Consider the following 14,938-nt stretch of genomic DNA (forward strand, 5'->3'; position numbering starts at 1 on the left):
CCTGGGCCCTGCCACCCACAAGGGAGACCCCAGCCAGGTTCCAGGCTCCCAGCTTTGGCGCAGCCCACCCCTGGCTGTTGCTGCATTTGGAAAGTGAACCTGTGGATGAAAAACCTCTCACCCTGCCTTTCAGGTAAGTCAGTCAGTCATCTTTTTTTTTTTTTCTTTTGGCGGGGGGGGGGGGAGGATTTTAAGTATTTTTCTGCAGTCAATGGTCAGAACTCTACACTTGACAGCTAAAAACAATAAACCCTTGAACACACTTTCTGCTCGCTTCTCAGAAAACGTCTGTGAGGCAGAAGTTACACGAGCTCTGGGATCCACTCCGGGCCTCCCAGCTCCTTAGGCTGGGAAGCGAATTCGGGGTGCGGGGATTCCACTTCCCAGGGTCCAAAATAACTCCAAGGAGGGGCAGAAAAACCCAAAGAGCGCCTGTGTCCACGACACAGCTTTAATCCGGCAAGCTGCAAAGGGTGAAGGCTAGTAACTGTACAGCGACGGGCTGGCAATGGCATCATCATCATTATTATTTTGCAAAGGACCGCACTCACACTGAGTTGATGTTTTAGTACTTAGTGTCCGGACGTGTTCCCTGACGCAACGGGGGAGTGGCAGCTTCGCTTTCCGAAGGCTATCGTATTACAAAATTAAAAGACGACAGCCAGTCCGGCCCTTAAAAGATCGCGGTCCCCCGCGCTCGGAGGGCCGCTGCTCCCGGCAAGTCCCGGCGGCGAGGCCACGGACACTGCCCAGTCCCCCACGCGCGCAGGGAGCTGTCCCCGGGCCTCCCCAGCGCGGGCCGCGGCGGCCAGCTGTCCCCGGCTGCCGGGCAAGGGGCGGCCCCGGGCGAGCGAGCTCAGGCCCGCGCCCCCGGCCGCCCTCGGCGCAGCCCACCCGCCCCCGGGCCCACCCCGCTCACCGGGGGCTCCAGCCGCAGCTCCACCCTTGGGTACCGCCGCCTCGGCGCCAGGCCACTGGGAGATGACCCCGGGACCGGACGCGCCAGGCCCCAAAGAATGGCCGAGCCGCAGATCCTGCGACTTCCGGCGGCGCCTCGCCGCGCCCCCCACCCCGCACCCCCGGCTCTCTAGGAAGCCGCAGCTCTATGGTCTCCTGCTTTGCCCGCGGACGCAGGCGAGCACAGAGATCCCGGGGTGGTCCTCGTGCTGGGCGGCGGGGGCTGATGCCTTTCAGGTGGGGAGGATGCGCGCCCCAAGGACCGGGCCCAGGGCCTCGGCAAGCTTGTTGCTTCCTCTCTGGGTTTCTGTTTTAAGATCTTCCATCTATTGGTTCACTCCCCCAAATGGCAGTGCTGTGTTCGAATTTCCCAAACAATGCGCAAGGCACACTCGCGGATGCAAAAGCAGGTTTATTTGTTACCAGCCGGCTGGGACCTCCTACCCGCACATAGCCATTTAGCAGTGCACAGGCAAAAGGCCCTCTCGTTTGCATAAGAGAGGTTTTTATAGTCTCACACTTTCAAGGGTGCAGGTCATCTCCTACATAGGTTACCTTCTTATTCTCTGTGCGGCAAGGTATTGGGACCTAACATGTTCATTGGTTCATTTAAACGTAAAGACTATATATGGCCGGCGCTCACTAGGTTAATCCTCCGCCTTTCGGAGCCGGCACACTGGGTTCTAGTCCCGGTCGGGGCGCCGGATTCTGTCCCGGTTGCCCCTCTTCCAGGCCAGCTCTCTGCTATGGCCAGGGAGTGCAGTGGAGGATGGCCCAAGTACTTGGGCCCTGCACCCCATGGGAGACCAGGATAAGTACCTGGCTCCTGCCATCGGATCAGCGCGGTGCCCCAGCCAAAGCGCCCCAGCTGCGGCGGCCATTGGAGGGTGAACCAACAGCAAAGGAAGACCTTTCTCTCTGACTCTCTCTCTCTCGCTGTCCACTCTGCCTGTCAAAAAAAAAAAAAAAAAAAAGAGACTATATATATTATGTGGCGGGAAGGCCACGCAAAGGAGATGGCACGGGGAGGCACTGGCGGGAAGCATCATTGGGCCATAAATCCCAGGTCATAAATTCCAGGGGAGCATAGCAGGCAAGCAAGCAGCCAGAGGACAGAAGACTCCAACTCCTACAGCAGCAACACCAGGGCTGGACCAGGCTGAAGCCAGAAGCCAGGAGCTTCCTCTGAGTCTCCTACGCGGGTGCGGGGGCCCGAGTCCTTGGGCCATCGCATGCTTTGCTTTCTCAGACACAGAGCAGGGCGCTGGGTCAGAAGTGGAGCGCCTGCTGCTCCAACCAGACCCCATAGGATGCTGGAGCTGCAGGTAGAAGCTCCTCCCCGACCTTGGCTCTCACGTGCGTTTCAGCTGATTTTCACAGGGGGTAGTCTTACCAGGCTGGCAAGTCCGAATCTCAGCTTAGGGCAGTTCTCACTAAGAACATGGCTTACACATCACTCCCTTGTCAGTCTGCCTACTGTGGTTGTTATCTCTTGCCCCAGAGATGAACTGCTGGTATGACACAGCGATCAACTGGAAGCTGCAAGGTCATGGGGAAGTGGGGGAGAGGGGCGCCCGCTCTCCCTGAAGAGGTGGTTACTGCAGTTGTCCATCACTCTGGGTAGACAGGTGTACGTCAGAGAAAACGGAAGGCTGGTCTTCAGTGGATCCCTCAATCTCTTGGGTTTGGACTTCCGCAGTGGACACCTCTGTACATGGCTAAAACTGGAACCAGGCTCCAAGAGGGCAAAGGTCATGTGTGAATGGCCCTTATGTATACCCAGGACCTAGAACAAAGCTGGATTCACACTCCCACCAGGTGGTGGCTGAATGTTTGCTGCGCATGAGTCTGTTTATTTCTGTGTGTTCTCCTGGCTTTCACCAATCCCAGCTTCTGTTCATTCCTCCACTCAGCAGCTGTTAGCTGAGTACTTGCTGTGTGCCAGCCGCGTGGCTCTAGGCTCCAGGGACCCAGGTGAAGAGGCAAAGCCCCTGTTCTCAGGGAGCTTGGCTCTAATGCAAGTAGAGAGAAAACAAATACCGAAGTGCATCAGTCATGTAAGTGCTGAAAAAAAGAGGGAGAGGAGGACCCAAGAAAGGAGACTGAGAAGCACCACCGACCCACGTAGCAGGAGAACCAGGAAACAGCACCTTCTGGGTCTCAGAGCACCCGTGGGTAGATTCTGAAATATAAGAATGGCCCTGCTAATGGCCTGGGAAGGCAGTAGAAGATGGCCCAAGTGCCTGAGCCCCTGCCACCCATGTGGGAGACCCAGAAGAAGCTCCTGGCTCCTGCCTGGCTCAGCCCCAGCTGTTGTGGTCATTTGGGGGGTGAACCAGTGGATGGAAGATCTCTCTGTCTCTCCTTGTCTCTCTGTAACTCTGCCTTTCAAATACATAAATAAGTAAATATCAAAAATTTAAAAAAAATCTAAAAAAAAAAAAAACAACTTGCCTTACAAAAGCCTGAAATGTCTTTCTGAATGGAAAGGTTATGTTTCTATAGATATCAACCCCACTCTAGGGGTTATTAGTGGCTAAGATGCCAATAGGAGCCCTGCGTCCCACCCCTTAGCTGTGGCTCCTGCTAATGCAGATCCTGCAATGCTGATGGCTCAAATAGTTGAGTCCCTTCCACTGGCATGGGAGACCTGGATTGACTCTCTAGCTCCTCACTGCAGAACTCAGGCCTTGGTGGAACCTGTTGTGGGCATCTGGGGAGCGAATTAGTAGACAGGCGTGCTGTCTCTTCCTCCCTTCCTTCTTCCTCCCTCCTGCTCTCTGTCTCTTTGCCTCTCAAAAAAATATATTTAAAACCCCACTCTACCGGTTTTTTTGTAACTCAATTAAAATGTGACTGAGTGGGGGGCAAGATGGTGGATGAGTGAGATACTCCAGTGATCGTCTTCCCGGAGACATCAGTTGAGCAGGTATCCACGCACAAGCCACCTTCACAAGAGCTGAGGAAGCCAGGTGAGAGACCACTGTGCCAAGTGTCATACTAAGAAAAGACAGTTTGAAATGGCAGGAAGCAAATGGTTGCCATAGCACCCAGCTCCTAACAGTTCAGCTCCATGCCACGGATCTGAGAAACCGAGAAGGATTTAAGATCTTAGCCAGCATCCCATATGGGCACCAGTTTGAGTCCCAGCTGCTCCACTTCCGATCCAGCTCTCTGCTATGGGCTGGGAAAGCAGTGGAAGACGGCCCAAATCATTGGGCCCTTGCACCTTCGAGGGAGACTGGGAAAAAGCTCCTGACTCCTGGCTTTGGATCAGCTCAGCTCCAGCTGTTGTGGCCATTTGGAGAGTGAATCAGCAGATGGAAGCTCTCTCTCTCTCTCTCTCTCTCTCTCTGCATTGGCCTCTCTGTAACTCTGCCCTTCAAATAAACAAAACAAAAACAAAAACAAACAAAAAAACACACCTTAGATCTGAATCCCAGGTCTGGGTATGCCACCGTGAAGTTCAGCACCATCAGGGCCTCCCGCCCCTGCCCCCAGCCAGTACCTCTGGCCTGAGCCTTTGGAGCCCCCTTAGCCAAGTGGCCAAGGGGCTCCACCCCACCCTCTGGCAGACGGTGAAGCAAGACACCAGCCACTGGGAAATAGGGTGGTAAATTCAACTCGGATTTTTCCTTTGAGCTTAGTGCCTGGCCTGCCATAGTGGAACTCAGCCCCAGATGAAGTACAAAGTCCTCTCTCCTCAGCCCTTGGACCTGGGACAAATGTGGGGTCCGCGCGCCCTCTAGTGGTGAAATGGCAACAACACACTAACAGTTGATTTAAGGCCAACCTTCACTTAGGGCAATAACCAAAATAGTATAGAGGCTCAAAGAAAATAAGTAGACTGCTTGGACTCTCTGGAAAGCAGGTGCAAATGAAGCCACATTAAAAAACGGAAAAAACTCCTCATCCTTCAGTGCACACATGATGCCATGCACCAACAAGCATCAGGAACTTTTGGGGGGCCATGCGTTCACCTCACGAACAAAATAAGCCTGAGGAACAATTAGACAGCAACTGACATGTGCAAATTCTTGGGTGCAGAATTTAAAATTGTGTTTTATGAAAATTCAGTGAGGTTCAGGAAAACCCAGAGGAACTCTCCATTACTCTAACAGAGAAACAAAACAGATAAATGGAAGTAATTTTTTAAAAAACAGAAAAGAATCCTTGAGTTGAAAAGCACATTAAGCAGTGGCTGGTGTTGTGGCACAGTGGGTTAAGCCACTGCTTGTGACACTGGCATCCCATAATGTTCTGCATCCAAGAAAGCAGTAGAAGATGGCCAAGCACTTACGCCCCTGCCACCTATGTGGGAGACCAGCATGGGGGGCCTGACTCCCGGCTTTCTCCTGGCCCAGAGCTAGCTGTTGCAGCCATCTGGGGAGTGAACCAGAGGATGGAAGATCTCTCCCTCTTTTTTTTTCCCCTCTGTCTCTCCCTCTCTTTCTGTGGTTCTGCCTTTCAAATAAATAAACAATTTTAAGTACTTTATGGAAAGATTAAAATGTGATAAAAGGCATCAACAGAAGAATAGGTCAAAGGGAAGAATTAGTGAGCTCCAGGACAGGCAATTTGAAAATGCTCAGGCAGAGGGAAAAGAAAGAAACAAAAGAATAAGGAGGAATGAAGAAGATTTACAAGAATCTCAATGCAACACTAAAAGAGGAAATGTCCAAGCTATTTGGGTTCAGGAGTGCATTATTCGGTTTTTCACTACTGTAACTAACACACAAGAGGAGCTGCTTGGGAAAGAAAACGTTTATTTCTGCTTTCAGTTCAGGATCAGGTGGTCCATGGTCTGACATCTGTGGAGGCTGGTCATGACAGGTGCAGAGGTATGATCACATGATGAAGTAGGAAGGAGAGAGAGAGAGAGAGAGAGAGAGAGACAGAGACAGAGAGACAGAGACAGAAAGATACAGAGGGAGACAGAGGGAGAAGTTAGGCAAGACTCGGATTCACATAATGATCATGTTTGTGGGAACCATGTCCTCAATGACCTAAACACTCCCACCAGCCCCAGGTCCTACCCAGAACTATTAGATCAAGTCTCTATCATTTTTTTTAAAAAAATTATTTATTTGAAAGCGTTACAGAGAAGGAAAGGTATAGGTGGGGGGGGGAAGGGGAGGGAGAGAGAGAAAGAGAGAGAGAAAGATCTTCCATCCACTGGTTCACTCCCCAGATGGTTACAATCAGGACTGGGCTAGGTTGAAGCCAGGAGCTTCTTCTGGGTCTCCCACATGGGTACAGGGGTTCAAGCACTTGGGCCATCTTCTGCTGCTTTCTCAGGAAACTCAATCAGAAGTGGAGCAGCCAGGACTTGACCCAAACCGGCACCCATGTGGGATGCCAGTGCTGCAGGTGGCGGCTTTACCTGCTATGCCACAGCGCCGCTTCAAGTTGCACCTTTAATCCATCAACAGTTAACATTGAGGCATCAGAGTTTTTTAAACATCTTGCTTGAGTTTTGGGGAGACAAATCCTACTCAACCCATAACAAAGAGGGACTTGAGAGGGCCAAAGGGGTAGAAAGAATATTCAGGGGATAACAGAAAACCTCCCAAACCGAGAGAAAGATGCAAACAGCCAGGTATGGGAAGGTCAGAGGTCACCAGTTAGATTTCTTTCTTTTTTCTTTTTTTTTTTTTTTTTAAGATTTTATTTATTTGTTTGAGAGGTAGAGCTACAGACAGTGAGAGGGAGACATAGAGAGAAAGGTCTTCCATCCATTGGTTCACTCCCCGAATGGCCACAACGGCCAGAACTGACCCAATCCGAAGCCAGGAGCCAGGATCTGCCTCCGGGTCTCCCACACGGTCATCTTCTGCTTTCTCAGGCCATAGCAGAGAACTGGATTGGAAGAGAAGCAGCTGGGATATGAACCGGTGCCCATATGGGATGCCAGCACTGCAGGTGGAGGACTAACCCACTGCGCCACAGCCCCAGTCCCCCACCAGTTAGGTTTCAATGCAACCAATTCTACCCAAAGACATTATAGTCAAGCTTTCTAACGTTCAAGAGGAGATTCTCCAAGCTGCAAGAGAAAAGAAACAGGTGAAACATAAAGGTGTCTCAGTTTGCAGGTCTCAGACTTCCCAGCAGGAAGCTTACAGGTCAGGAGGGACCGGGATGAGACTTTCCCAGCACTGAAGGGATAAAATCTGTCAACCAAGAATACTGTACCCGCCAGTGCCGCGGCTCACTAGGCTAATCCTCCGCCTTGCGGCGCTGGCACACCGGGTTCTAGTCACGGTCGGGGAGCCGGATTCTATCCCAGTTGCCCCTCTTCCAAGCCAGCTCTCTGCTGTGGCCCGGGAGTGCAGTGGAGGATGGCCCAAGTGCTTGGGCCCTGCACCCCATGGGAGACCAGGAGAAGCACCTGGGTCCTGCCTTCGGATCAGCGCGGTGCGCCGGCCGCAGTGGCCATTGGAGGGTGAACCAATGGCAAAGGAAGACCTTTCTCTCTGTATCTCTCTCTCACTGTCCACTCTGCCTGTCAAAATATAAAAAAGAATACTGTACTCAGCAAGGCTGTAGTTTATATATGCAAGAGAGATAAAAGACATTCCCAAACAAAAGTTCTCCCCCAGGACCGGCAAAAGGGAGTTCTTCAAACTGAAAGAGACACTAACAAGCACCAAGAAAATAGCAGAAGATGGAAAAGTCTCTTAACAGAGAGCCTGGAAGTAAACCCAGGCTACTGCAGTCAGCTGGTCTTCAGGAAAGGCGCTAAGAATACACTCTGGGGGGCTGGCACTGTGGCCTGTGGCGCCAACATCCCATACGGGCGCTAGTTTGAATCCCAGCTGTTCTGCTTCTGATCCAGCTCTTTGCTGATGTCCTGGGAAGGCAGTAGAAGATGGCCCTTGGCCAACTTGGGAGTGAACCAGTGGATGTAAGACCTCTCTCTCTGCCTCTGCCACTCTGTAACTCTGCCCTTCAAATAAATAAATAAATCTTTAAAAAATGAAAAAGAATCAGGTTTTTTTTCTATAAGAAAATCAAGGTTTTTTCTTTTTTTATAATAATAAACAATCCAAAATGAAAATTTAAATAATTGTATCATTTATAATAGCACTGACTAGGACATACTTAGGAATTAATATGATAAAAATTAAAAATCCTGCATATTAAAAACTACAAAATAGTGATGAAATTAAAAAAATAACTAAATAAATGGAAATCTATCTTGCTTATGGGTTAGAGTAAGCAAGACGATTAATTTGTTGATGCTCCACAAATTGAGCTATAGATTCAACTCATATCATTAAAAATCCCAACATTTGTCTCTGTGTGTCTTGTAGAAATTGAAAATTTGTCTCTATCAAATGTGAAGAACTTTGAATATCGAAAACAAATTAAAGAACCAAGACTCCAGGACTTGCATAAAACTAGAGTAACAAGACCATGTGCTTTGGGTAAAATAATAGGGAAAAAATAGATCAGTGGAAGAGAATAGAGAATCCAGAAATAGATCCAGAAACATATATGGAGAACTGATTTTTGACAAATGTTCAAAGGCACTCAGTGTATAAATGATAGTTTTTCCAATAAATTTTATTCAAATAATTGAATGTCCCTAGGCCAAAACTATATCTTTGCCCTGTATCTCACAGTATATATAAATTAGTCCATAACAAATAGCAAACCTAAGTGCAAAACCTAAAACTATAAAAGTTCTGAAATAAGAGAAATTTTTGTGATTTTGAGTTAAAGATTTCATAACTTTGTTACCAGAAGTATGATCTGTAAACGACCAGATTGAGAAAAATGAGTCCCAACGAAATGAAAACATCTGCCTTTTGAAAGTGCTATTAGCAAAATTTGAAAACAAGCCACAAACTGGGAAAAAACATTTATAAAGAATATACCTGATAAAGGATTTATATCCAAAAGCATGAAGACTCAAGACTAAGGAAGCAAACAACCCAATAAAATAATAGATAAAGATCTGAAAGGACACTTCATCAAAGAAGATATTCAGATGGTAAATGAGCACTTGAAAAGCAATGTTCAATATCATTGATTAGGGTAATACAAATTAAAACCACAATGAAATACTCTTACATCCCTATAAAATAATGAAATTTAATATTCCATACTACATGCTAGCAAATATGTAGTGGAACTAGAACTCTCAAACATTATTGACAGCAATGCAAATAGCACAATCATTATGGAAAACAGTTTCTTTTCTTTTTCTTTCTTCTTTGACAGGCAGAGTGGACAGTGAGAGAGACAGAGAGAAAGGTCCTCCCTTTTGCCATTGGTTCACCCTCCAACGGCCGCCACTGCTGGCACGCTGCGGCCGGCGCACCGCGCTGATCCGAAGGCAGGAGCCAGGAGCTTCTCCCGATCTCCCATGGGGTGCAGGGCCCAGGCACTTGGGCCATCCTCCACTGCACTCCCGGGCCACAGCAGAGAGCTGGCTTGGAAGAGGGGCAACCAGGACAGAATCCGGCGCCCCGACCGGGACTAGAACCCGGTGTGCTGGCGCCGCAAGGCGGAGGACTAGCCTACCGAGCCGCGGTGCCGGCACACCGGGGTGAACCAACGGCAAAAGGGAGGACCTTTCTCTCTCTGTCTCTCTCTCTCACTGTCCACTCTGCCTGTCTTAAAAAAAAAAAAAAAAAAAAAAAAAAAAGTTTAACATGTACCGGCGCTGTGGCTTTTACCGGGTAAAGCTGCCACCTGCAGTGCTGGCATTCCATATGGGCTCCAGTTTGAATCCCGGCTGCTCCACTTCCAGTCCTGCTCTCTGTTCTGGCCTGGAAAAGCAGTAGAAGATGGTTCAAGTCCTCTGGCCCCTTTACCTGCATGGAAGACCCGGAAGAAGCTCCTGGCTCCTGGCTTTGGATTGGTGCAGCTCTGGCTGTTGCAGCCATCTGGAGACTGAACCAGCAGATAGAAGACCTGTCTCTCCTTCTCTCTTTGTGTAACTCTGACTTTCAAATAAATAAATGAATCTTTACCAAAAAAAAAAAAAAAAAAAGTGCCTATTAGTGTTTTGAACTGACTCAAAATGAAAACATGGAAAATTATGGAAAATTGTTAAAACAATAGTTGGAAATTACAGCACTAAATGCCCATGTTAGAAAAGAAGAAAGTTTGGGGCCACCATTTTGGCACAGATGGTTAAGCTACGGCTTGCAGAGCCAGAATCCCACGCGGGCACCAATTCAAGTCTCCACTGCTCCACTTCCAATCCAGCTCTCTGCTATGGCCTGGGAAAGCAGCGGAGGATGGCCCAAGTCTTTGGGCCCCTGGACCCACATGGCAGAACTGCAAGAAGCTCCTGGTTCCTGGCTCCTGGCTCCTGGCTTTAGCCTGGCCCAGCCTTGTGTGTTGTAGCCATTCAGGGAGTGAACTAGCCGATGGAAAATCTCTGTCTCTTCTATCTCTCTGTAACTATGCCTTTCAAATAAATAAATAAATAAATATTTAAAAAGAGAGAGAGAGAGGAAAACAAAGAAAGAAAAGAGGAAAGTTTAAGAAATTAACAAAACCAAATCAACAATAGGAGTCACTGTGTACTTTCTCCCCATGTAGGATCTCTGTCCTTAATGTGTTGTACTATGTGAATCAATGGTATAACTAGTACTCAAATAATACTTTATACTTTGTGTTTCTGTGTGAGTGCAAACTGTTGAAATCTTTACTTAATATATACTAAATTGATCTTCTGTAGGTAAAGATAATTGAAAATAATTCTTGATGTGAAAGGAATGGGAGAGGGAGCAGAAGATGGGAGGGTTGCAGGTGGCAGGGAAGTTATGGGAGGGAAAAGGCCACTGTAATCCAAAAGCTGTACTTTGGAAATTTATATTTATTAAATAAAAGTTAAAAAAAAGAAATTAACAAAACCAAAATAAGCAAAAAGTGGATTAATGAAGATCAGAATAGAATCTCTAAAATACAAAACAGAAAAGTAGAATCAAAGAAGCCAAAAATGTATTTTAGAAAAATCAGTAAAATTGATAAGCCTCTAGCAAGACTGAGCAGGGAAAAAAAGGAGAAAACACATGAAATGTCAATATCAGGATAAAAAGAGGTGGCTTCACTGTGCATCTATGCCAAAGAAGGGGGAAATAGGGTGGTCTTATAAACAACATTGTGCCAATAACTTTGACAGAGAAAACGGCCAGTTCCCTGAAAGACAGACTATCAAAGTTCACTTTAGAGGAAATAAATAACCTGAATAATCCTGTAAAATAAGTTTGTAGTTTAAACACCTCCCATAAAGAAAACTCTAAGCCCACTTGGCTTCACTGGTGAATTTTGCCAAATAGTTAAGGAAGAAATAATTCTAACGCTACAGATCAACTCTCGCAGAAGACTGAACGCGAGGACATTATTCCCAACTTGTTCTATGATGCTGGCAACACCCTGATCCCCAAGCCAGACATTACAATAAAGTACAGACCAGTAGCCCTCATAAACGTAGATGTAAAAATCCTGAGATTGCAGCAAATAAAGTCCAAAAATATATTTAAAAAGAGAACATGTCATGACCAAGTGGAGTTTCTTCAGAGGATGCAGGTTTGGCTTTGTACTTGAAAACTGAACTGCATGATTCACCATATTAACAAACTAGAAACAAAAACTCATAACCATTGCAATAGATGTAGAATAAGCTTGTTTTTAGACATTTTAAATTTTATTTAAAAGACAGAGTCTGCTGGTCATGCCTCACCTGGCCACAGCAGCCAGGGCTGGGCCAGGCAGAAACCAGGATGCAGGGGTCCCAGCACTCAGGCCATCTCCTTCTGCTTTCCCAGGCTCATTAATAGGGAACTGGATCAAAAGATGATGGTGTTATAAGTGGCAACTTAACCCATTACACCACAATGCTGGCGCCTAGAATAAGGTTTTGATAAAATTCAACATTCTCGGGGCTGGCACTCTGGTATAGCAGGTAAAACCACTCCTGCAGTGCCAGCATTCCTAAGGGCGCCAGTTAGAGTCCCAGCTGCTCCACTTCCAATCCAGCTCCCAGCTAATGCACCTGGGGAAGCAGTGGGAGATGGCCCAAGTTCTTGGGCCCTTGCACCCACATGGGAGACCCGGAAGAAGCTCCTGGCTTCTGATTGGCCCACCAGCTCCAGGCACTGCAGCCATCTGGGAAGTGAACCAGCAGATGGAAAATCTCTTTCTCCCTTCTTCTGCCTCTCTGTAATTCTGTCTTTCAAAGAATTAAATAGGGGCTGGCGCTGTGGCGAAGCGGGTTAAAGCCCTGGCCTGAAGCACCAGCATTCCATATGGGCGTTGGTTCTAGTCCTGGCTGCTCCTCTTCTGATCCAGTCTCTGCTATGGCCTGGGATAGCAATAAAAGATGGCCCAAGTCCTTGGGCCCCTGTGCCTGCATGGGAGACCTGGAGGAGGCTCCTGGCTCCTGGCTTTGATTGGCACAGCTCCGGTCATTGTGGCCATCTGGGGAGTGAAGCAGCGGGTGGAAGACTTCTCTATCTCTACCTCTCTCTGTAACTCTGTCTTTCAAATAAATAAAATAAATCTTTTTTAAAAAAAGAATTAAATGCATCTTTTTAAAAAACCTCAACATTCTCCCCTGATTTAGGAATTTAGAAACACAGTGAATTTGGAATAAGAGGTCCTCCATCTGATAAAAAAATCCATAAAAATTTTCTAGCTAGCATGATATTCAATAGTGGAGGATTATGTGCCCCCTAAGATCATGAGGATGAGGAAGATGCCTGCTTTCACCACTTCTACAGAACGCTGGACTTGGAGGGTCTCGAGAGTGCGGGTAAATAAAGAAAAAGAAGGGGGGAGGGGAAGGAGGAGAAGGGAAGGCATCGGCTTGTAAAGGAAGGCTTTTGAATTTCACCATTAACTCACTGTTTATTTAGTCCTCAAATACATGAGGATTTGCAAATATCTGTTATAAATTCTATTTTAATTCTATGCATGTTCTGCAGTTACTGTTTTTTAATTTATTTATTTGCAAGTCAGAGTTACACAGAGAGTGATGGGGAGAGGGAGAGAGAGAGAGGGGAAGAGAGAGAGAGAAAGAGAGGGAGAGAGAGAGAGGGAATCTTCCATCTACTCTCTCTCTGACCTTGGGTGCATTTCCTCATGTACATATGCCAATTGGTACTCAGCTGAATATCCTAGGGGACCCATCACACACACACAGAATTCTCTGTGAAGGTTTCACCCTTCCAGGATTAGGATTCCAAGTTGTGAGCTATTCTGCCTCAGTCCCTTTGGATTCTGAGCTCTGTCTCTTCAATTCAAAACCTTTGCCAGGGCCCCCTTCTCGCTCGGTGCCTGGGTGAGCTATCTCACCCAGGCCCATGTTTCCCTTAGTGTGCTGGGCTTTTGCAGGGGGTGGAAAGGCCAGGCCTCTCACTTCAAGTTCGGGCAATTTTGAAAGGCCATCCAAGTCTGACTGCGTCTGAAGTCTTTGCTGTGACTCAACACAGCTAACTACTCCCACTGCTAAAACTGCTTTCTTCCTCTCTAATGACGTTAATCCCAGTAATGCTCCCTGATAAGTTTTCTGCTTTATATCCTGTCTCAGAGTTTACTTGCTGGACTAGTCACATTTTCCTCACTATAACAAAATGCCCAAGATAAGCTATGTGTGAAGGAAGAAAGTTTATTTTGGTTCACAGTTTTGAGGTTCACTATCCCACTAGGGTAGGCCCCATTGGTTCAGCCATCTGGTGAGGTTAGAGGCTGGCAGTAGTGGAGCGTGTGCAGAAGGAACACAGAGCAAGCCAGGAGGTAGAGAGAGAGTGGGCCTAACTCAGCCTTTTATAACCAACCCTCCCAGGACTTCCAAGGGCACACCCTCCATGTTCTAAGGACTTCCCAGTAGGCCTCACTTTCTCAACACCATAACTGGATTAATTTCTCCCCTCTCAGTACCATCAACTTAGGACTCTGGAAGTTAACGAACTATATGGATTCAGGAGCCATAGCCCATTGGAACCATAGCACTTGCTAAAAAGCTGAGCTTAAAATAACTCCGGTTTTAAAACTGTTAAATTGTAAACAACTGCTGCAGGTATATTTGGAAGTGTATATTTTATATTACTTTCTTGGTTGGGTGTTGCTCACATTTGAACTCCAAACTATCATGACGATTGACTCACATCAATTACTAGAGACTTATTTTCCACTTAAGTACCAGGAAATGTCCTATAAGCCTCTTTGATGCTTTCCTTTGCTCCCTTTTTCTATCCCGGCTGTTACTCAGGGCACAGTCCTGGGTCTGGCCTTTTTGTTTAGATCTCATTTCTAATTTTCCACCTCTTGCAAGCCCGAAGACTCAAATCCTGCCCTGTGTGATTGCTAAACTGCCTCATGACACCCAAAGGCACCAATATCCACTTAGCTTTCTTGCTTCAACTTATTATTCATTTTTGGCTCTGAGGATTTATTTTATTGAAAGTCCTTTAAAAGACATTTCCATTTTACCCAGCATTTCTAGGCGTCTTGATGATCTAATTTGCTATGTTCTATTTTTCTAAAGAGAGCTCTCTCATAAATCCTGTGGTTAAACCAACACTGAAAATGTGGCAGCAGTCTCTCAGATTCAGTACTGTTTGCTACCTTATCATATGATCATATAAACTTTGGTACATGTGCCAATAATTTTGTGATTTATAAGATCTTCCAAGGGAACGTGGATAATTATTATAAAAGTAGTTATGTAGAGTCAAGGCCCTTAAAGGATCTGTGTGATTCCCACTACCAAAGGTTTATTGTATATCAATTCATAGGCCTCCCTCCAAGCTGAGTACGTAGGGACTGGGAAATCTATTTGTAGGCATCAAACAATTCCTGATGATCCCCAAGTTTGTAGCTCGCTGGCCTTCATTTCAGACTGGCTGTATTAAATCTAGAATCCATGTGGTCCAACTCTGCCATATGGACTTGAAATAATCTGTGGGAGAAGTGGAGACTAGTCAGGTTCTGCAGCCATAGCTCCCAGAAAGGAGTCTGC

General features: G+C 46.9%; 1 long non-coding RNA gene across 1 annotated transcript in view; it reads left to right on the forward strand.

Moving 5' to 3' along the window:
• Nucleotides 1–14,938, forward strand: part of LOC138844135 (uncharacterized) — a 23,541-nt gene continuing 8,603 nt past the window's right edge. The window contains exon 1 of the long non-coding RNA XR_011379643.1: nt 1–133. This is a non-coding gene — a long non-coding RNA (uncharacterized lncRNA). The remainder of the gene's footprint in view (nt 134–14,938) is intronic.

Source organism: Oryctolagus cuniculus, chromosome 10, assembly GCF_964237555.1.
Source record: "Oryctolagus cuniculus chromosome 10, mOryCun1.1, whole genome shotgun sequence".
Lineage (NCBI taxonomy): Eukaryota > Metazoa > Chordata > Mammalia > Lagomorpha > Leporidae > Oryctolagus > Oryctolagus cuniculus.